The sequence below is a fragment of the Dipodomys spectabilis genome, unplaced genomic scaffold (genome assembly GCF_019054845.1).
Source record: "Dipodomys spectabilis isolate Male_0828 unplaced genomic scaffold, ASM1905484v1 ptg000001l, whole genome shotgun sequence".
Lineage (NCBI taxonomy): Eukaryota > Metazoa > Chordata > Mammalia > Rodentia > Heteromyidae > Dipodomys > Dipodomys spectabilis.
In genome coordinates this window covers 4,287,020-4,309,492 of record NW_024870678.1, presented here as the reverse complement: position 1 = coordinate 4,309,492, position 22,473 = coordinate 4,287,020, and positions in this window count along the sequence as shown.

The following is a 22,473-nucleotide window of genomic DNA, read 5'->3' as shown; positions in this document are numbered from 1 at the left end:
CGCTGTAGCTCAAGTGGTAGAGCGCTCGCCTTGAGCTGAAGAGCTGAGGGACAGCACCCAGGCCCAGAGTTCAAGCCCCACGACCGACAAAAAATAAATAAATAAATAAAGTCACATAAATAATGGTAAATAGTGGGCTTAAACAGAATAAATGCATCAAGTTCTGTAAAACAAATTGTTATGGAAATATAAAGAGAACCAAGCAAGAGATTTTCTTGAAGTACTTCACAGATTTTTCTGACATACAATAAATGATCTTCATGATAATGGGTTAGAAGAAAAAGCAGGCAGTCAGAGAATTTTGGTCTATTCAACCTGCAAAAGACAGAATAAACTACCTGATAACAAAATGTGAGCAGGGCCTTAGAAAAGAATGAGAAAGTAAAAAGGACAAAAAAACAAGGTCTTAAGGGTGAGAGAGTAAATCTTTGGCATCACAAGCTTACAGGAGCAGAAAGGCCAAGCTCTGCAACAAAGAAGATGTCGCCAGAGTGCAGACATTCACTAAAGTACCATTTTCCCTGTGGTATATCTATGCCACATGATCTTTCTCTGCCATATTTTCTTTCCTAATAAAATTCCCTATCACCTTTACTGTGTTTATGTTTTGCCTAAATTCTTCTCTTACCAGAAACAGAGACCAAGTTTATTTAGTTACCCTTAACTTTCTGGCAAGTTATGTTGTGTGTTAGCATGGAACTTAAGAGATTAAGTATGTCTTTTTCTGACTTGGACTCATTGGACTTTATAAGAAACATCATCCACCTCACCCCAGTTAGAATGGCTATAATCAAGAACTCTAATAACAACACATGCTGGAGGGGATGTAGCCAGAAGAGAACCCTACTGCATGGTTGGTGGGAGTGTAAAGTTGGTCTACCATTTTGGAAAGCAATCTGGAGGTTCCTCAAAAGACTCCACATAGAGCTCCCCTATGACCCAGAAATCCCACTTTTGGGCATTTACCCAAACGAACACAAACAAGGCCATATTAAGGCTACCAACACAACAATATTTATCGCAGCATTATTTACTATAGCTAAGATATGGAACCAACCCAGATGCCCATCAGCAGATGAATGGATCAAGAAAATGTGGCATATACATACAATGGAATTCTAAGCCTCCATCAGAAAGAATGACATTTCCCCATTTGTTAGGAAACGGAAAAAAATCGGAAAAAATTATATTAAGTGAAGTAAGCCAGACCCAAAGAAACATAGGTCCCATGGTTTCCCTTATTTGCAACAACTAGTATATGTGTCGGACAAGTAGAAAAGGTCAAAAACTATGTACATATGACCATATAAGATGATGTTAAGCGAAATGAACCCCAAGATATGGACACAAATATTTTTTCTTGCTATTGTTTCTAACGTATTTATAATGTACCATGTGATTTTTTTGTTTCTTTGTATGTTCCTCCCCCACAGTATAACCCCTGTTTTCACTGTATTTGATTCCCATGCCCTGCATTTTGTATATACACTTCTCTAATTCAGGGTGGGGAAGGGAAAAAACAAAATGCTTAAGTAGGGATACAGGTTGACCCATTGTAACAATGAGATGTACAAGACAGTATGTTGAAAACAAACTTTATAACTTTGGTTGGGGGGGAGGTAATTGTCGAGGTGGGAGGGAAGGGATGGGGTAAAACAAAAGAGGAGGCAACAATGCTCCATAGGAAATGTACTCATTACTTGCTCATGTATGTAACTGTAACCCCTTTGTACAGTATTTTTACAGTTTAAAAAAAATACAAAAAAGAATACCAACCCAGGACAAAAAAAAAAAGAGAAAGAAACAGAAACAGCCTCCATCTAGAAAGCCATCTTTAAAGACTTCAATCCTCCCCATTTTAACTTAAGGCCAAATTCTGTAATAAGGAAGACAACACAAGAGGGCTGAGATAGTCTGAAGTGCTATCTTCCAAAGGCTTGTCTACGCCACATAACTTTTTTTTTTTTTGCCAATCCTGGGGCTTGAACACTCGCCCGCTCTTGCATAAGTCTCTACCCAGTACCTATGTTACCTAAGTAACTGGCAGTCACCTCCCTCTTCTCTGAGGTTACATCCTGGACTGCCCATCAGGCCTCACACCGGACTGTGGGAGGGTGCCAGGCTCTGAGGTCACTTCCACTTCCAGTGTGGCCACACCTTGCTTTCTACACCTGGCCACACCTTCTCTCTGACCCTTCCCTAGATAAGCCCTAGCCTGTTGCCCCAGCCCTTCTGCCAAGGGGGGGTCTTCATCGTGCATGACCAGCAGCAGTTTGGAATAAAGTTCTCTCTGCTGCCTAACTACTCTGTGGTGTTCTCTTCTCCACAACCCAAACAAAACATAACAAAGAGTCTCACGGACTTTCCTGCCTGCATTGGCTTTGAATCACGATCCTCATATCTCAGTCTCCTGAATAGCTAGGATTACAAGCATGAGCCACCAGAGCCCCACTGACACATTACTATTTTCATTGCCATACTTTCTCATAAACTTTCCTAGTATGTCTACTATATTCAGGTCTTTTATTTTTATTTTTTTGCCAGTCCTAGAGCTTAAACTCAGGACTTGGGCACTGTCCCTGAGCTTCTTGTACTCAAGGCTAGCACTCTACCACTTGAGCCATAGCAACACTTCTGGCTTTATCTGTGTATGTGGTTCTGAGAAATCAAACCCAGTGCTTCATACATGCTAGGCAAGCATTCTACCACTAAGCCACATTCCCAGCCCTATGTTCAAGTCTTGACTGACTTCTTCCCTTGCTAGACACAAAATCAACTTAGTTGCTCTAAATTTCTGGTAACATTTATATTTGAGACAGGATAATCTAGTGTTTAAGATGACTTTTGAAGTCTGATACCTGTCATGTCCTGCTGAATTTTTTTTTTTTTTGTCAGTCATGGGAGCTGGACTCTGGGCCTGGACGCTGTCCCTCAGCTCTTCAGCTCAAGGCTAGCGCTCTACCACTTGAGCCACAGCACCACTTCTGGCTTTTTTTCTGCTTATGTGGTGCTGAGGAATCGAACCCAGGGCTTCATGCATGCAAGGCAAGCACTCTACCACTGAGCCAACTTCCCAGCCCATCCTGCTGAATTTTTTAACATAAGGGTCTTAGGCAAAGTGGCTTTTTTTTTTTTTTTTTTTTTTGCCAGTCCTGGGACTTGAACTCGGCCTGGCACTGTCCCTGAACCTCTTTGTGCTCAAGGCTAACGCTCTACCACTTGAGCCACAGCACCACTTCCAGCTTTTTCTGCTTAAGTGGTACTCAGGAATCAAACCCAGGGCTTAATGCATGCTAGGCAAGCATTCACTGTCACATTCCCAGCCCAAAGTGGCTATTTTAAGGGTCAAATGAGACACTACATGTAAAATAAAATTAGCTCAATATTTAGCACATAATAAACATTCCATGTACCTTTAACCTATCACTGATGTTTGAGTATTAGTAATTTTTTTTGTTTATTTTTGTACTTGGACTTGAACTTCAGGCCTTGGGCTCTTGCTTAGCTTTTTTTTCTTTTGGTTCTGGGGCTTGAACTTGTGGCCTGAGTGCTGTCCCTGAGCTCTTTTATTCAAGGCTAGTACGCAACCACTTTGAGCACAGTACCAATTCTGGTTTTCTGGTGGTCTCATAGACTTTCCTGCCTGGGCTGGCTTTGAACCATGATCCTCAGACCTCAGCCTCCTGAATAACTAGGATTACAGGAATGAGTCTCAGGTGCCTGGCTTGCTTAGCTTTTCTGTTAACTACCTGAGCATACCGTTAGCATGTTGGTGGTTAATTGGAGAGAAGCGTCTCTCTTTGTCTACCCTGGCAGGCTTTGCCTGCTGAATAGCTAGGATTGTAGATGTGAGCCATCAGCACCTGGCAGCTGAAAAATAAAAAATTTTTTTAAACTCAGACGAGATAAGAATGGCAAAAAAAAGGCAAAAAAACATGAGGAAAGACTCATCATCCCTGGTCATAAAAGAATGCAAATCAAAACAATTCTGAGATTTATCTCACCCCAGTTAGATTAGCCAACATTATGAATTTGAACAACAAATGTTGCTGGGGGGTGAGGGGGCTGGTGGCTCACGCCTGTAATCCTAGCTACTCAGGAGGCTGAGATCTGAGGATCGCGGTTCAAAGCCAGCCCGGGCAGGAAAGACTGTGAGACGCCTATCTCCAATAAACCACCAGAAAACCGGAAGTGGTGCTGTGGCTCAAGTGGTAGAGCGCTCGCCTTGAGCTGAAGAGCACAGGGACAGCGCCCAAACCCAGAGTTCAAGCCCCACAACCAACAAAACAAAAACAAAAACAAATGTTAGTGGGATGTGGAGAAAAAGGAATCCTATTGCACTATTGGTGGGAATGTGAAATAGTACAATCACTCTGGACAGATATCTGGAGGCTCTTCAAGAAACTAAACATAGATCTTCCCTACAACCCAGCCGTACCACTCTTGGGCTTCTACCCAGAAAATAACAAGCTAAGCCAGGAGCTGGTGGCTCACGCCTGTAATCCTAGCTACTGAGGAGGCTGAGATCTGAGGATCAGGGTTCAAAGCCAGCCCAGGCAGAAAACTCGGTGATTCTCTTATCTCTAATAAACCACTAGAAAACTGGAAGTGACACAGTGACTCAAGAGGTAGAGTGCTCACCTTGAGCTGAAGAGCTCAAGGACAGCACCCAAGCCCAGAGTTCAAGTCCCACAAGCAACTAAAAAAAAAAAAATTCACAAGCTAGGATACCATAAAGACATTCATGTTCATTGTTGCACTATTCAACAATAGCCAAGTTATGGAAACAGTCCAGATGCCCTACAATAGTTGAATGGATAAAAAAAAAATGTGGTACCTATACACAGCCATTTTACACAGCCATTAGGAAGAAGAATATTGTGTTATTTGCAAGGAAATAGATGGACTTACAACAAATTATGTTAAGTGAGATAAGCCAAATTCAAAGAGACTAACGACACGTGTACCCTCTCTTATGAGGAAGCTAGACCTGAAATATACCAGGACATAAGAAATTAACAGGCTGGTGCTGGGAAGGTGGCTCAGTGGTAGAGCGCTTGCCTTGCATGCATGAGGCCCTGGGTTTGATTCCTCAGCACCACATAAGCAAAAAAGAAAAAAACCAGAAGCGGCGCTGTGGCTCAAGTGGTAGAGCGCTAGCCTTGAGCTGAAGAGCTGAGGGACAGCGCCCAGGCCCAGAGTTCAGGCCCCACGACCAACAAAAAAAAAAAAAGAAATTAACAGGCTGGGGCTGGGAAGGTGGCTCAGTGGTAGAGCACTTGTCTTGCATGCCTGAAGCCCTGGGTTCGATTCCTCAGAACCACATAAAGAAAAAAGCCAGAAGTGGCGCTGTGGCTCAAGTGGTAGAGTGCTAGCCTTGAGCTGAAGAGCTGAAGGACAGTGCCCAGGCCCAGAGTTCAAGCCCCATGACCGACAACAAAAAAAAAAAAGAAAGAAAGAAAGGAAGGAAGAAAGAAAGAAAAGAAATGTGCTTATTATGAAACAGTAACTCTCTGTATATCACCTTTATAATAACAAATTTTTTTTTTTTTGGGTCCGGTTGTGGGGCCTGAATTCTGGGCCTGGGCGCTGTCCCTCAGTTCTTCAGCTCAAGGCTAGCACTCTACCACTTGAGCCACAGTGCCACTACCGGCTTTTTTCTTTTTGCTTATGTGGTGCTGAGGAATCGAACCCAGGGCCTCAGGCATGCAAGGCAAGCGCTCTACCACTGAGCCACCTTCCCAGCCCCTAACAAAATTTTTTAATGTTAATGTCCAACCTCAGATAAGATAGATGAGGAAATAAAAATTAACAAATATGAAAAAGGTCAGATTCAAACTGGGAGAAAGTGAAGGAAGGAGTGACTGTCCAACAAAAACGTACACTACTGACTGTTTTGTTTTATTTTGCAGGTCCTGAGGCTTGAACTGTGGGCCTAGGCACTGTCCATAAGCTCCTTTTGTTCAGGGCTAACCCTCTACCTTGAGCCACAGCACCACTTTTGAATTTTTCTGTGATTTAATTGGAGATAAGAGTCTCACAGACTTTCCTCCCTGGGCTGGCTTCAAACGATGATCCTCAGATCTTTGCCTCCTGAGTAGCTAGGATTACAGGTGTGAGCCACCAGTGCCTAGCTGTACATCACCATTATAATAACAATAAAGTGATTTTTTTTTTTTTTGGGTCCAGTGGTGGGGCCTGAACTCTGGGCCTGGGCGCTGTCCCTCAGCTCTTCAGCTCAAGGCTAGCGCTCTACCACTTGAGCCACAGCGCCACTTCCGGCTTTTTTCTTTTTGCTTATGTGGTGCTGAGGAATCGAACCCAGGGCCTCATGCATGCAAGGCAAGCGTTCTACCACTGAGCCACCTTCCCAGCCCAATAAAGTGATTTTTTTAAAAAAGGTCAGTGGTTGAGTGCTTGCCTTGCATGCATGAGGCCCTGGGTTCGATTCCTCAGCACCACATATGCAGAAAAAAGCCAGAAGTAGAGCTATGGCTCAAGTGGTAGAGCGCTAGCCTTGAGCTGAAGAACTGAGAAAGAAAAAAGAGGAAGCTCAGAGACAGTGCCCAGGCACTGAGTTCAAGCCCCAGCACTGGCAAAAAAAAAAAAAAAAAATATATATATATATATATATATATATATTATGATAATAATAAAATAAATAGGTCAGATTCAGACATTAAAACTAGGAAGTAAAAACTGAAAAACCAAAACTGCCTCTCATTGAGACAGAAACTACATTTAGATGCTAGTTTACAATAATAGGAAACAAAAAGGAACCATCTCAATCTACCTTTTCCTTTTAAAAATAAACAGCCAGGGACTGGTGGCTCACACCTATAATCCTACCTACTCAGGATGCTGAGATCTGAGGATCTCAGTTCAAAGCCAGTCTGGGGCAGGAAAGCCCATAAGACTCTTTTTTTTTTTTTTTTTTGGTCCTTGGGCTGGAACTCTGGGCCTGAGCGCTGTCCCTCAGCTCTTCAGCTCAAAGCTAGTGCTCTACCACTTGAGCCACAGCGCCACTTCCATGTGAGACTCTTATCTCCAAATAACTACCAGAAAACTGGAAGTATTACTGTGGCTCAAGTGGTAGAGCACTTGCCTTGAGCTGAAGAGTGCAGGGACAGAAGAGTACAGTGCTCTGGCCCAGGTTCAACCCCTTGATTGACTAAAATAAATAAATAATAAACAGCCAGAGCTGGGAATTTGGCTTAGAGGTTGAGTGCTTGCCTAGCATGCGTAATGCCCTGGGTTCCATTCCTCAGTACCATATAAACAGAAAAAGTCGGAAGTGGTGCTGAGGCTCAAATGGTAGCCTTGAGTAAAAGAAGCTCAGGGACAATGCCCAGGCCCTGAATTCAAGCTCCAGAACTAGCAAAAAGTAGCAGTAATAATAATAATAATAATAAAATGGCATAAAATACAACAAGAGAGACTTAGAGGACACGCACACACACACACACACACACACACAACACACACACACACACACACACAAGCCTGACTACTCCAGCAGTGTCCTAGTTAGCTAAACTAAAACTACAAAATAAAATATCAACATTGCATTCCTTCTATGTATTCAGTGCTTATAACCCAGACCAAGCCACGCTGGAGACAACATGCTGATAGTGTCTTCCTCTTCTCTCTGGAAGCTAAATATTGGTCAATTCTCACTCTCTGCCATCAGAGTGAAGCCCTCTGATCTAATAGCTAGTGGGGAAGAAAACCCTGGTTGTGGTAAGGGTGGTAATTAGTTCTAATTGTAGTTAATAAGATGAATCATGGGGGGAAATCAGTAATATAATTGCTGAGAAATATTAACTGGGTTTTAGTCTCCATATTAAAAAGTCTGCCACTAGGAGGAGACAAAAGAATTAAAAATAGGTTAATCTGCTCTTTTTTTCCATAATAGAACTCTAAATTAAGAAAGAAGTGACATTGTCCAAAAAAAATGTTCTCTTTACCTGACTTATGTAACTGTAACCTCTCTGTACATCATCTTTATAATAACAATAAGAAATAATTTTAAAGAAAAAAAGGAGAGGTGACATTGTCCAAAAAGAAATGTATTCTTAGCTGGGCTCCAGTGGCTCACACCTGTAATCCTAGCTACTCAGGAGGCTGAGATCTGAGGATCGAGTTCAAAGCCAACCCTGGCAGGAAAAGCCAAGGGACTCTTTATCTCCAATAAGCCACCAGAAAACCAGAAATGGTGTTGTGGCTCAAGTGGTAGAGCACTAGTCTTGAGCTGAAGAGCTCAAGGATGCTCTAGAGCCCAGGTCCAGAGTTCAAGTTCTTTGCCTGACTTATATAACTGTAACCCCTCTGCACATCACCTTTATAATTACAATTTTTAAAAATATTTTAAGAAGGAAATGCTGCTGGGTGCCTTGCTTGCTGTCCGGTCAGTTGCTACATTCTTCTCCATTTTTGACATTGTCAATATCATTTTACTGTAATTAATTAACTTATTTTTTAACATATTTATTTTTATTTATTTATTTTTTGGGGGTCTGGTCGTGGGGCCTGAACTCTGGGCCTGGGCATTGTCCCTCAGCTCTTCAGCTCAAGGCTAGCGCTCTACCACTTGAGCCACACGCCACTTCCGACTTTTTTCTTTTTGCTTATGTGGTCCTGAGGAATCGAACCCAGGGCCTTGAGCATGCAAGGCAAGCGTTCTACCACTGAGCCACCTTCTCAGCCCAACATCTTTATTTTTGAGGCAGGTTGGCCTTCCTCCTTCTTTTTTTTTTTTTGTCGGTCATGGGGCCTGAACTCGGTCTGGGCGCTATCCCTCAGCAATTCAGCTCAAGGCTAGCACTCTACCACTGGAGCCACAGTGCTACTTCCGGCTTTTACTGTTTATGTGGTGCTCAGGAATTGAACCCAGGTCCTCATGCTTGCAAGGCAAGTACTCTACCACTGAGCTACCTTCCCAGACCTGGCCTTCCTCCTTCTGCCTCAGCCTCCTAAGCGCCAGGATTACAAATACTACCACACCAAGCTTATTGTATCATCTTGATTGTGTAACCGTTAGTCTATTTTTTAAGTATACTTGATGCTGATTAGCTCATGCCTGTAGTCCTAGCCACTCCTGAGGCTGAGATTGAGGATCATGGTTTCAACCCAGCCCAAGTAGAAAAGTCCGAGAGACTCTTAATTCCAATTAACCACCAAAAAGCTAAAACTGACAATGTGGCTTAAGTGATAGAGTGCCAGGTTTGAGCAGAAAATGACAAGCCAAAGTGCAAGGCAAATTCAAGTGCAATGGCAAGCTCAAGCCCTTGAACAAAAACAAATAAATAAACAAGCAAATAAATAAATAAAGTACAATATACTTAAGTTGCTTGGTCTTGTAGAATTAATGGTTTACTGTCAATATATTTCAAGAAAGGAAATAAAAGTTTTAAGAACAAAACTGCTAGACTCAGGTAGCTCAGGAGTAAATGCATGTCATACAACAAGGCCCTGTGTTCCATCCCCAGCACGAAGGGGAAAAAAATAAACTAAACATTTCTGTTCTAGTATGATACAAATATTTTCATTTCTTTGTTTGTTTGTTTTTGTCGATTGTGGGGCTTGAAGTCTGGGCCTGGGCGCTGTCCCTCAGCTCTTTAGCTCAAGGCGAGCGCTCTACCACTTGAGCTACAGCACCACTTCCGATTTTCTAGTGGTTTGTTGTAGATAGGAGTCTCACAGTCTTTCCTGCCGGGGCTGGCTTTGAACCTCGATCCTCAGATCTCAGCCTCCTGAGTAGCTAGGATTACAAGCGTGAGCCACCGGCGCCCGGCTACAAATATTTTCATTTCTTATGATAGTTTGCCTTGTATCAGAACCTTCTATATCTTACCCAATTCACACCCTTCCTTTTCACCCACCAATGAACCCTTTTGTTCCAACCCAGTAGATCTCTTGAAACTCTACATCCTGCCTAATTTAATTTTTGCCACTGTCATTTACTTCCCAGGCTGACCTTTTCTCTTCACCCATAACTTCTCTTACCCCAAGCAACGTGTCCTGGCGAGACACCTCTAATCTAACATTCATCCCCTGAGCCCAGGCTTGCAATCCTACTTTCCATTCTGCTTTGTATTTGTTAGTTCATGTATATACGTTTATTCTTGACTTGTTTTTAAGTGTCTTAAGTGAATTTTTTTTTTTACTTATCTGTATAGTGCCATATGTTTATGAAAGTTATTGAATTCATGAATGGATGGATGTACTCATTAAATGATATGAAACTGGTTTAGCTCAGAAGTCTTGAGAGAAGTGCTTAATTAGAGTTTAAGAGTCATTCTGAGTCCAAACAGCTTTGGGGGTTATACTGCAGTGGCTTTAGTTGAGTACCCTCTCCTGTACTATGCTCTCCTTCCTCCTATGGTGGCATTTACCTATTCACTGCCTTTTTCGGCTCTGTAGAAGTTAACTACATGATAGTAAATGTCATTGAAGTATTAAGGAATTTATGTGTATTATGCTTAGCTTCTGTCTGCACTTAGCATAGAAATTCCTTTGGCACAGAGATGAAATGTTTGAATTTTTTTACTCTTTTGATGCTGAGGGCTGAATTCAGTGCCTTATTAATCTAAACGCATGCTCTTTCACTGTAAGCTTCAAATTCTTTTTAATCTACCTACACAGAAGTAACACAATTATGCCTTTACAGTGAGTACTTAATAAATGCTTCTTAAGTTTGTCAGTAAATTGAAAGAAAAAATGTCTTTCCCTTAAAAGGAAGAACCTTTGTTCCTTACGTCAGTATATCTCCACAGTATTAGACTATCTGTCAAAGAAAAGCAACTGAGATGCTTGTTAAAAGTCTGTGAAACTCTTATCTCCAATTAATTACCAAAAATTCAGAAGTGGTGATGTGACTCAAGTGGTGAAGCACCATCCTTGAGTAAAAAAGCTTGAGGACAGTGCCTAGGCCCTTAGTTCAAGCCCCAGCACACACATTCTCTCTCTGTGTCTCTTTCTGTGTCTGTCTGTCTGTCTGTCTGTCTGTCTGTCTGCCTGCGGGTCTGTCTATCTGTCTGTCTCTCTCTCTCTCCCCCCCCCGCCCACCCATGAGATAAAAACACAGATCCCAGCCAGGCACAGGTGCCTCAAGTTTGAAATCCTAGTTACTCAGGAGGCTGAGATACTGGGGGTCATAGTTCAAGATCATCTCAGGCAGAAAAATCTGCTACAATTTCTCTCCAAAATAATCAGCAGGGCTGGGAAGGTAGCTCAGTGGTAGAGCGCTTGCCTTGCATGCATGAGGCCCTGGGTTCGATTCCTCAGCACCACGTAAGCAAAAAGAAAAAAGCCAGAAGTGGCGCTGTGGCTCAAGTGGTAGAGTGCTAGCCTTGAGCTGAAGAGCTGAGGGACAGCGCCCAGGCCCAGAGTTCAGGCCCCATGACCGGACCCAAAAAAACCAAAACAAAACAAAATAATCAGCAATAAGCCAAGTTGGGGGTGTGACCAAAGCGAGAGAGCACCAGACAAACAAGCAAAGCTGTGTGAGGTTCTCGGTTCAAGTCCAGGTACAGCAGGGAAAAAAAAAAAAAAAAAAGAAAGCCAGTTATCAGTGGCTCACACCTGTCATCCTAGCTACTTAGGAGGCTGAGATCTGAGGATTGAGGTTCAAAGCCAGTTTGGGCAGGAAAGTCCGTGAGACTCTCATCTCCAATAAACTACCAGAAAACCGGAAGCAATGCTGTGGCTCAAGTGGCAGAGTGCTAGCCTTGAGCTGAAGAGCTCAGGGACAGTGCCCAGGCCCAAAGTTCAAGTCCCATGACCAACAAACAACAACAACAAAAAGAAACAGACTGTCACTCAGTGGTAATGTTTGTAGGTCCCTCAGTATGTGTAGATCCTGGATTTGATTCTCAACACCATAAAAAAAAATCATAAAATATAGCTTCTATAAAGGGGTGGGCACAGAAATGGAGGGACAAAGGGTGAACAAATGCAGCAGTGGTACTCAGTAGATACTATGTTAAAAATGAACTATCCAACTTATGGGTGAAGATTTCAGGGGAAAACTGAAAAGAGGAAAGAGTGAGGGAAGGGGTGACATTGTTTAAAAAGAAATGTACTTTTTTTTCCTTTTTTTTTTTCCACTCATGTGGCTTGAACTCTGGGCCTGGGCTCTGTCCTTCAGCTCTTCAGCTCAAGGCTAGTGCTCTACCACTTGAGCCACAGCACCACTTCTGGTTTTCTGGCAGAGCTGGCTTTGAATAGTGATCCTCAGATTTCAGCCTCCTGAGTAGCTAGGATTATAGGCATGAGCCACCAGCGCCAGGCAAGAAATGTTCTCTTTACCTGACTAATGTAACTGTAACTCCTCTGTGCATAACTTTAATAATAACAATTAAAAAAAATTTTAGCCAAGCATCCATGGCTCATGCCTGTAATCCTAGCTACTCAGGAGGCTGAGATATGAGGATTGCGGTTTGAAGTCAGCCAAGGCAAGAAAGTCCATGAGACTGTTATCTCCAATAAAACTATTCAGAAAATGTTGGAAGTAGAGCTGTGGCTCAAGTGGTAAAGCACTAGCCTTGAGCACAAAGAGGCTCAAGGACAGTGCCCATGGCCTGAGTTCAAGCCCCAGAATTAGCAAAAAATAAACATTTTAAAAAGCCAGGTGTGATGGCTCACTCCTGTAATCCTAGCTACTGTGGAAGCTGAGATCTAAGGATCATTGTTCAAAGCCCACCAGGGCAGAAAAGGCCATGAGACTCTCTCTTATCTCCAATAAACCACTCAGAAAAACAAAAGTGACACTGTGGCTCAAATGGCAGAAGGCTAGCCTTGAACTGAAGAGCTGAGGGACAGCGCTCAGGCCAAGTTCAAGCCCCACAATCTGTACTTTCTTCAAGTGTCTCAGATGTTTCTGATGTTTTCTGTAGTATTGGAACTTGTAGTATAGGTATAAGTAGAACTTGTGAATAAGGCTTATAAAGTTGCTGCTCAGCAGTTAAGGCTTGGAACTGGAAGCCAGGTGCTGGTGGTGAAATCCCAGCTACTCAAGAGGTTGAGATCTGAGGATCTAAGTTTGAAGCCAAACCCAGCAGGAAAATGTGAGACTCTTATTTCCAATTAACCAGCAAAAAGTTGGACAGGATGTGAACACATCTGTGGAAGCGTGTGGAGGGCACAGAATCTGAGAAAAAAGGTTGAAAAAGTGCAGCAGTGGAGCTCACTGGACATTGATGAAAGTGAACCATGCAACTTGTGGGTAGAGATGGGAAGAAGGAAATGGAAGAGAATGAGGGAAGAGATGACACTGTTCAAAAGGAAATGGACTTATTACCTGGCATGTAAATGTAACCCCCCTGTAGATCACCTCTTAAAAACAATTGAAAATAAAATAAAATACATCCTCCTCCCCCCAAAAAAAAGTTGGACATGAAACAGTGGCTCAAGTGGTAGAGTGCTATCCTTGAGAGAAAAAGCCAATGGATAGTGCTCATGCCCCAAGTTCAAGTATTGGCACACACACACACACACACACACACACACACACACACACACACACACACACAAACCTGGACATTGGATCTAGACTTCCTGGAATCATCAAACTTCACCTATTACCAAGTGTATATTCTAGGTGTATTTTAGCCTCCTCCCTGTGCCTCGTGTACAAAATGGGAAACACAGTTTAATTACCTTATCAGATTGTATAAACTTCAAATGCCCCCAAATATCAAAGTGGTTGGCACAGAGATGAAGAATGGAAATGCTATGTATATTTTTGCCATTATCAAAATTTTGGATGTTGGGCCAGAAGCGTGGCTCAAGTGGTAAAGCATTTGCCAAACATGAGGCCAAGAGTTCAAATCCCTAAGAATCACCAGAAAAAGAATGGTTAAGTGTCCACTTTCTAACAAAATTATATATTTCGGTTTAACTCCTGGATCTTTGTAGAAAAGCCACCTATATAGAGTTTATCCTTTCTTGTTTTTTGTTTTTTTTTTCTGTTTTAGAGAAGTAGAGAACTGGGACTGTGGCTTAGTGGTAGAGTGTTTGCCTAGCATGCATGAAGCCCTGCGTTCGATTCCTCAGTATACATACACAGAACAAGCCAGAAGTGCTGTGGCTCCAGCGATATAGCACTAGCATTAAGCAAAAGAAGCTTGGGAGCCAGGCATTGATGGCACATGCCGATAATCCTAGCTACTCAGGAGGCTGAGATCTGAGGATCATGGTTCAAAGTCAGCCCAGTCAGAAAAGTCTGTGAGACTCTTATCTCCAATAAACCACCAGAAAACTGGAAGTGGCACTATGGCTCAAGTGGTAGAGCGCTAGCCTTGAGCTGAAGAGCTGAGGGACAGCACCCAGGCCCAGAGTTCAAGTCAGGACTGGAAAAAAAAAAAGAGAGGCAGACACAGCACACCAGGGCATTACCTTATTGCAGAGAGGATGCACAAAGAAAGCTAAGATCTTTACTACATGCTGATGAGCAAGAGGACCAGTATTCAGTTATTCCTACTGCTTCCCTATAATTAAAAATTATATAAAAAGGGCAGGGACTCAAATGAGTCTAACATGTTTTCTTACTTACTCAGAAAGTGGGTAGCTACAAAGGATTACAAACCACAAAACCTATCATAGCAAGAATTCTTCAGCCAAGTCATCCTCTGTCCCAAGTCACTATGGAGATAATATACACCCTGGGACTCTTTTTCCTTCCTGCTCTTGTCTCCAAGAGGTTTGCTCGCCTCTGATAAATGGAAAACCATTCCCAAGTCCAAGCCAGGGAGTTTATAACTCTCAAACCTCCATCCTTGGTGTAAGGGCAAGCTTGGACTGCTCCCAGGAGGGGTCCTGAAGAGCAGATATGCCTAGAAAGTCTAAGGCAAGCCAGGTGATAATGGCTCATGCCAGTAACCCTATCTGCTCAGGAGGCTAGATCTGAGGATGACTTGTGAATCAAGGCTGGTAAAGATATGATGATCTGACTTTTCAAATTACACTTCTCTTTTTTGTGGGTCCTGAGGCTTAAACTCAGGGCCTGAGTGCTGTTTATGAGTACTTAAGGCTACTACTCTACCACTTGAACCACAGCCCCACCCCGGCTTTTTTGAGACTAATTAAAGATAAGAGTCTCCAGGCGTGGGCTGGGATGTAGCTCAGTGGCAAAGCGCTTGCCTAGCAAGTGCAACATCCTGGGTTCGATCCCCAGCACCAAAAAAAGAAAAAAGAAAAGACAAAAAAAAAAAATACAGTTAAAAAAAAAAAAAGAGTCTCCAGGCGTTGGGGCTGGGAAGGTGGCTCAGTGGTAGAGTGCTTGCCTTGCATGCCTGAGGCCCTGGGTTCGATTCCTCAGCACCACATAAGCAAAAAGGAAAAAGCCGGAAGTGGCACTGTGGCTCAAGTGGTAGAGCGGCTAGCCTTGAGCTGAAGAGCTGAGGGACAGTACCCAGGCCCAGAGTTCAAGGCCCCACGACCGGACCAAAAAAAAAAAGAGTCTCCAGGCGTTGGTAGCTCACACCTGTAACCCTAGCTACTCAGGAGGCTGAGATCTGAGGATCACAGTTCAAAGCCAGCCAGAGCAGGAAACTCTGTGAGATTATCTCCAACAAAGCACTCAGAAAACTGGAAGTGGCACTGTGGCTCAAGTGGTAGAGTGCTCGCTTTGATCAGAAGAGTTCAGGGACAGTGCCCAGGCCCAGAGTTCAAGCCCTATGACCAACAATAACAACAAAAAAAGATAAGAGTCTCACAGACTTTCCACCCTGGCTGACTTCAAACCTAGATCATCAGCTCTCAACTTCCTAAATATCTAGTAAAGGAATGAACAACCTGTGCCTGGCAAACCTTAATATATTTTTTAAAATTTTTAATTGTTATTATAAAGGTGATGAACAAAAGGGTTTCAGTTACATAACTCAGGTAAAGAGTACATTTCTTCTTTTTTTTTTTGGATCCGGTCATGGGGCCTAAACTCTGGGCCTGGGCACTGTCCCTCAGCTCTTCAGCTCAAGGCTAGCGCTCTACCACTTGAGCCACAGCACCACTTCCGGCTTTTTTTTTTCATTTTGCTTATGTGGTGCTAAGGAATAGAACCCAAGGCCTCAGACATGCAAGGCAAGTGCTCTACCACTGAGCCACCTCCCCAGCCCCAAGAGTACATTTCTTTTTGGACAATGTTACCCCTTTCCTTGCTCTCTCCCAGTTTTTGCTTCCCATCCCTCACCTACAAGTTGTACAGTTAATTTTGAACATAGTGTCCAGTGAGTACGATTGCTACATTTTCACCCTTGGTTCCATTTCTGTGCCTTCCCCTTATACTCCCAAAGGTATATAAATGAAGAAACAGAACAAAAAGACAAGAAAACAAAGGGGCTGGGAAAGTGGCTCAGCAGTAGAGTGCTTGCCTTGCATGCATGAGGCCCTGGGTTTGATTCCTCAGCACCACCTAAGCAGAAAAAGCCGGAAGTAGTGCTGTGGCTCCAGTGGTAGAGCGCTAGCCTTCAGCTGAAGAGCTGGGGGACAGAGCCCAGACCCAGAGTTCAGGCCCCATGACTGGCAAACACACACACACACACACACACACACACACACACACACACACACGAAATGAAACAAAAATAACAAAAAAGAATAAACCTCTTGTTTCCATTTCCTGGAGTTCATTTGATAAATATTACTTTGTATGATCACATGCACATAGGCATTACTCCTTTGTGTCCCTCTCTGAGTGTTCTCTTTTGGTCCCACTGAGTATGAATGACTAGAGACCTGTATAATGTATAATGTACTAGTGTATTTTATTTTATGTTTTCATGAAGAGCTACTTTATTTTCTATTAAATATTCTTCCAAAAGCATTATTTTTTCCATGTCTATCTAAGTAATAAGAAATAGCATTAGAGGGGCTGGGAAGGTGGCTCAGTGGTAGAGTGCTTGCCTTGCATGCATGAGGCCCTGGGTTCTATTCCTCAGCACCACATAAGCAAAAAGAAAAAAGCCGGTAGTGGCGCTGTGGCTCAAGTGCTAGCCTTGAGCTGAAAGCTGAGGGACAGTGCCCAGGCCCAGAGTTCAGGCCCCATGACCGGACCCAAAAATAAAAAATAATAATAATAAAAAAAGAAATAGCCGGGCCCTGGTGGCTCACGCCTATAATCCTAGCTAGTCAGGAGGCTGAGATCTGAGGATCACGATTCAAAGCCAGCCCGGGCAGGAAAGACTGTGAGACTCCTATTTCCAATAAACCACCAGAAAACCGGAAGTGGTGCTGTAGCTCAAGTGGTAGAGCGCTCGCCTTGAGCTGAAGAGCTGAGGGACAGCGCCCAGGCCCAGAGTTCAAGCCCCACGACCGACCGACTAATTATAATTAAGATTATAATCTTAATGAGATTATAATCTGAAAATGTTGCATCAAAAAAACAAATGTATTTGTTCAATTATTTTATTTTATTTTATTTTTTTTTGTCGGTTGTGGGGCTTGAACTCTGGGCCTGGGCGCTGTCCCTCAGCTCTTCAGCTCAAGGTGAGCGCTCTACCACTTGAGCTACAGCGCCACTTCCGGTTTTCTGGTGGTTTATTGGAGATAGGAGTCTCACGGTCTCTCCTGCCCGGGCTGGCTTTGAACCGCGATCCTCAGATCTCAGCCTCCTGAGTAGCTAGGATTACAGGCGTGAGCCACCAGCGCCCGGCTTGTTCAATTATTTTAGCAACAGCAATTTACAATGTTTCTTTCTTTTTTTTTTTTTTTGCTTATATGGTGCTGAGGAATCGAACCCAGGGCCTCAGGCGTGCAAGGCAGCACTCTACCACTGAGCCACCTTCCCAGCCCCCTCTCTCTCTTTTTTTTTTTTTGTGCCCATCATGGGGCCTAAACTCTGGGCCTGAGCGCTGTCCCTCAGCTCTTCAACTCATTGCTAGCACTCTACCTCTTGAGCCACAGCGCCTCTTCTGGCTTTTTCTGCCTACATGGTGCTGAGGAATCAAACCCAGGGCCTCATGCATGCAAGGCAAGCACTCTACCACTGAGCCACCTTCCCACTCCTTTAGCAACAGCGTTATATGACTCTAATACCCTGATTTTCAAGAAATAAACCCATTTAATATTTTTACTTTTAAAATATTTTTACTTTTAAAAATAGAACTGTGTTTAGCTTCCACGTATGAGAGAAACGTGCTGTTTATCTCTCTGAGCTTGGCTTAACTCACTTCACATGATTTGTTCTAGGTTCATGTATTTCCTTGCAAATCATATTTCATTCTTTCTAATGGCTGTGTAATATTCCTCTGTGTATAGGTACCACAGTTTTTGATCCAATCACTTACTGTAGGATATCTGGACTGTTCCAATATCTTAGCTATTGTGAATATGGCAGCACTGAACATGTGCAAATGTCTTGGCGGTATCCTGGTTTGTGATATTCTGGGTAGATGCCCAGGAGTGGTATGGCTGGGTGATAGGGAAGATCTATGTTTAGATTTTTGAGGAAACTCCAGACTGCTCTCCAGAGTGCTTGTACCAATTTACATCCCACCAACAATGCAGTAGGGTTCCTTTTCCCCACATCCCAGGAAACATTTCTTGTTCATTCACAATGTTGGCCAATCTAACTGGGGTGAGATGGAATCTCAGAATTATTTGGATTTGCATTACCTTTATGGCCAGGGATGACACCCATTTCCTGGTGTGTTTCTTTGCCGTTTTTACCTCTTCTTCTGAGAAGTCTCTTGTTAATTCCCTTTCCCATTTAGTGATTCATTTGGGAGGGTTTGGGAGGGGTTAGTTTCTTGAGCTCCTTGTATATTTTGGATATTAGGTCTTTGTCTGGTAAAGATCTTCTCTCAGACTGTTGGCAAGCCTTACTCCTTAAGCCAAAAAAATAATGTATATACTATATCCAGTAACTGTTGAATAATCTAGTATTGGTGTTTTCAGCAACACCTGCTCAGACAGATAATAATCATTGCTGATAGCATCATTTTCAAATTGCAGCATGTTCTGGCTTGAACAATAGTAGATAAAAATCTAGTTGTGAGATTGGCAGAAAATGATGAAATTAGGAAGAAAGAAAAGAGACCGAGTTGATTGTATCCTGGTACATAAGGATGAGGCACAGGGGGTGAACTATGATGAGGATGAGCTGTGTGTGAAGATGCAGCTGGCTGATGGGATCTTTGAGAACTTGATCAGAGATACTATTGATATTCTGATTAGATCAGTGAAAACAGGTGAACATGCTACTTGTGTGACATCTTGCAAATAAACCAAACACCGAGTGGTAGAAAAAACAAAAAAACAAAAAAAAAAAAACCCTAGCTGTGAGAAAAGTTACTATAATCTCTTACCCTGATAGATAATTACTAAAGAATACACTGGGGCTCCAGGGATGGAAGGAGAAAATAACTCCATAGTTTGTTCATTTAAGGGTTGCTGAGTTCAAGTTCATCTTCTTTCATAGCCTGAGGCATTTTCTGTCAGCGAGAGAAGTCAACTAAAAGTGCATTCACTTAAAAGAAAAAGGACCAAAGGATGATTTATTTTTAAGACATCTATAATTGACTACTTCTGAACTCTCAAAGAATTCAGTTTCATCTTCTGCAGTCTCATTACCATTAGCCTTATTAGCTACTTCTGGTTTTGTTGAAGCTGGAATGAAATTGGAGGCAGCCATTAGATATTGAAGTCAGAGGACATTTCTCTGTCTCTTCTAATGATGCTCACAATTCTTAACATCTAATCTGAAAATCAATGATGTTTCCCATGAAGTAAGAATACTGGGCCTAAGTAACATTACCTTATTCTCACAGCCATCCTGTTGCCTTGCTGGGTAGAGGGGTCTTTTCATGCAGCTCTGAAAAGCCTAGAGGTGACATAGGCCATTCTTCGAAGTGCAGATGTTATGCTGTTTAACCCCAGGAATGCTTTGCTATAGGGAATGCTTGTCCTTGATTATTTCCCTAAATGGATTGCTTTGCTCAACCATTGAGTATTTTCCTTGGCTTAATACTTTTAAAGCTTGGTCTCCACCCCAAACATATGGTTTTGTTTTTTGTTTTTTTTTTGGTCCGGTCATGGGGCCTGAACTCTGTGTCTGGGCACTGTCCCTCAGGTCTTTAGCTCAAGGCTAGTGCTCTACCACTTGAGCCACAGGGCCACTTCCGGCTTTTTTCTTTTTGCTTATGTGGTGCTGAGGAATCAAACCCAGGGCCTCATGCATGCAAGGCAAGCGCTCTACCACTGAGCCACCTTCCCAGCCCCCAAACATATGGTTTTTGTCTTTAAAAGCTTTGTGCTGGTTATGTTCTGGGCTTCAGGTCTTTGAGACAGAAGTCTACCTGCAGTCGTGGTTTTTGTTTCTTTTTTTTTTTTTTTTTTGTCGGTCGTGGGGCTTGAACTCTGGGCCTGGGCGCTGTCCCTCAGCTCTTCAGCTCAAGGCAAGCACGCTACCACTTGAGCTACAGCACCACTTCCGGTTTTCTGGTGGTTTATTGGAGATAGGAGTCTCACAGTCTCTCCTGCCCGGGCTGGCTTTGAACCGCGATCCTCAGATCTCAGCCTCCTGAGTAGCTAGGATTACAGGCGTGAGCCACAAGCGCCCGGCTGGTTTTTGTTTCTTGAGATCAAGTTCCTGTATAATACCCATACCTGTCACCTTCAATCCATGCTATCCAAGTCTCCATATGATTCCTGAGTCCCCTGTCATGGAAAACCATAAGCTTAGTGAGATCATAGTAAGGGCATGTTGAACAACCAACAGAGATGCCCTTAGGTTAAAATTGCCACAGCTCTGAGCTCTGAGTAGCAAATGAGGCAAGATGATGGAAAATAGCATTCACTTGGCATTTATTAAGAACATCTTATTTCCAGAGCTATACTTTGTGAACACAACACCCTGTGTAAGAAGTTAGTTTTCATCACCATACAGATCAGCATAATAGAACTAGAGAGCAAAAGTGCTTGTTGCAAAGCCAAGCCTGCTGCTATGAGCAAGAGTTTTATAGCAGCAATTTAATAGCAGCAATTAAACTTATTCCTGTTTCTAAGCATAAACCTTTGGAACACACCTCTTTCTCATATTTAAGAGGATGAATTCGTGAATACACCTAAACCTCCACTATCACCTCATCATTTAGTGCTTTTCAGTGGGAAAGTGGCTTCCTTCCAGATGAACAAAACATGACTTACTGTTTTAGCAATGTCTACTATTGTGAGGTTACTGCCATCTTTCTCATGCCAAAGGAGCTTTCTCATGCCAAAGAAAAATATCTATAATGTGATATTATGCAAAATACATCTCATTTTCATTGTGCTGATAGTCAAGAAATTATGGATTTTTTTTTTTTTTTTTTAAGCTAACCTTACTTCTTGCCAGCTGTAGAAATGCAGTGTGAGAAGCCGGGCCCCGGTGGCTCAGGCCTGTAGCACTAGCTACTGAGGAGGCTGAGATCTGAGGATCACGGTTCAAAGCCAGCCTGGGCAGGAACCTCCGTGAGACTCTTATCTCCAATAAACCACTAGAAAACCAGAAGTGGCTCTGTGGCTCAAGTGGTAGAGCGCTTGCCTTCAGCTGAAGAGCGCAGGGACAGTGCCCAAGCCCAGAGTTCAAGTCCCATGACCAACAAAAAAAAAAGCAGTGTTAGTTGATAGTTATTAAGCATGACTGTATTTATGAATGGAAATAAATTAAAAATGGATAGCGTAGGCCAGGCACTGGTGGCTCACACCTGAATTCTTCTGTTAGGCACAAGACAAGGTTGAGCTGATTGTGCTAAATTTTTGGTTAACACCAAAATCCCATTGCTTTCAAATAGTAGACCTGAAACATGAATTAAAATTAAAGCTGTTTTGAAGCAAGATAGATGAGAAGTCAGGGAAATTATATGATTTTAAACAAATATACAAAGGGCTGGATTAGAAGTTTAGTTCAGGAAGTAAACTAAAGAAAGCGATTAAGCTTCCTTCCCACTGTAACTCCTTTTAGATACAAGTCATAAGAATCAGAAGACAGCCGGGCGCTGGTGGCTCACGCCTGTAATCCTAGCTACTCAGGAGGCTGAGGATCGCGGTTCAAAGCCAGCCCGGGCAGGAGAGACCGTGAGACTCCTATCTCCAATAAAAACCACCAGAAAACCGGAAGTGACGCTGTAGCTCAAGTGGTAGAGCGCTCGCCTTGAGCTGAAGAGCTGAGGGACAGCGCCCAGGCCCAGAGTTCAAACCCCATGACCGACCAAAAAAAAAAAAAGAATCAGAAGACAGAGACAGGGCACTGGTGGTTCACACCTGTAATCCTAGCTACTCAGGAGGCTGAAATATGGAGATTCAAGTTTAAGCCAGCCTGGGCAGGAAAATCTGTGAGACTCTTATCTCCAATTGACCACTAGAAAACCAGAAGTGGAGCTGTGGCTCAAAATGCAAAAAAGCTTAGGGACAGTGCCTAACCCCTGAGTTCAAGCTCCATGGCTACCAGAGACAGAGAGAGAAAGGTGAGGCCACCTAAATTTGTCCTCTCCTTTG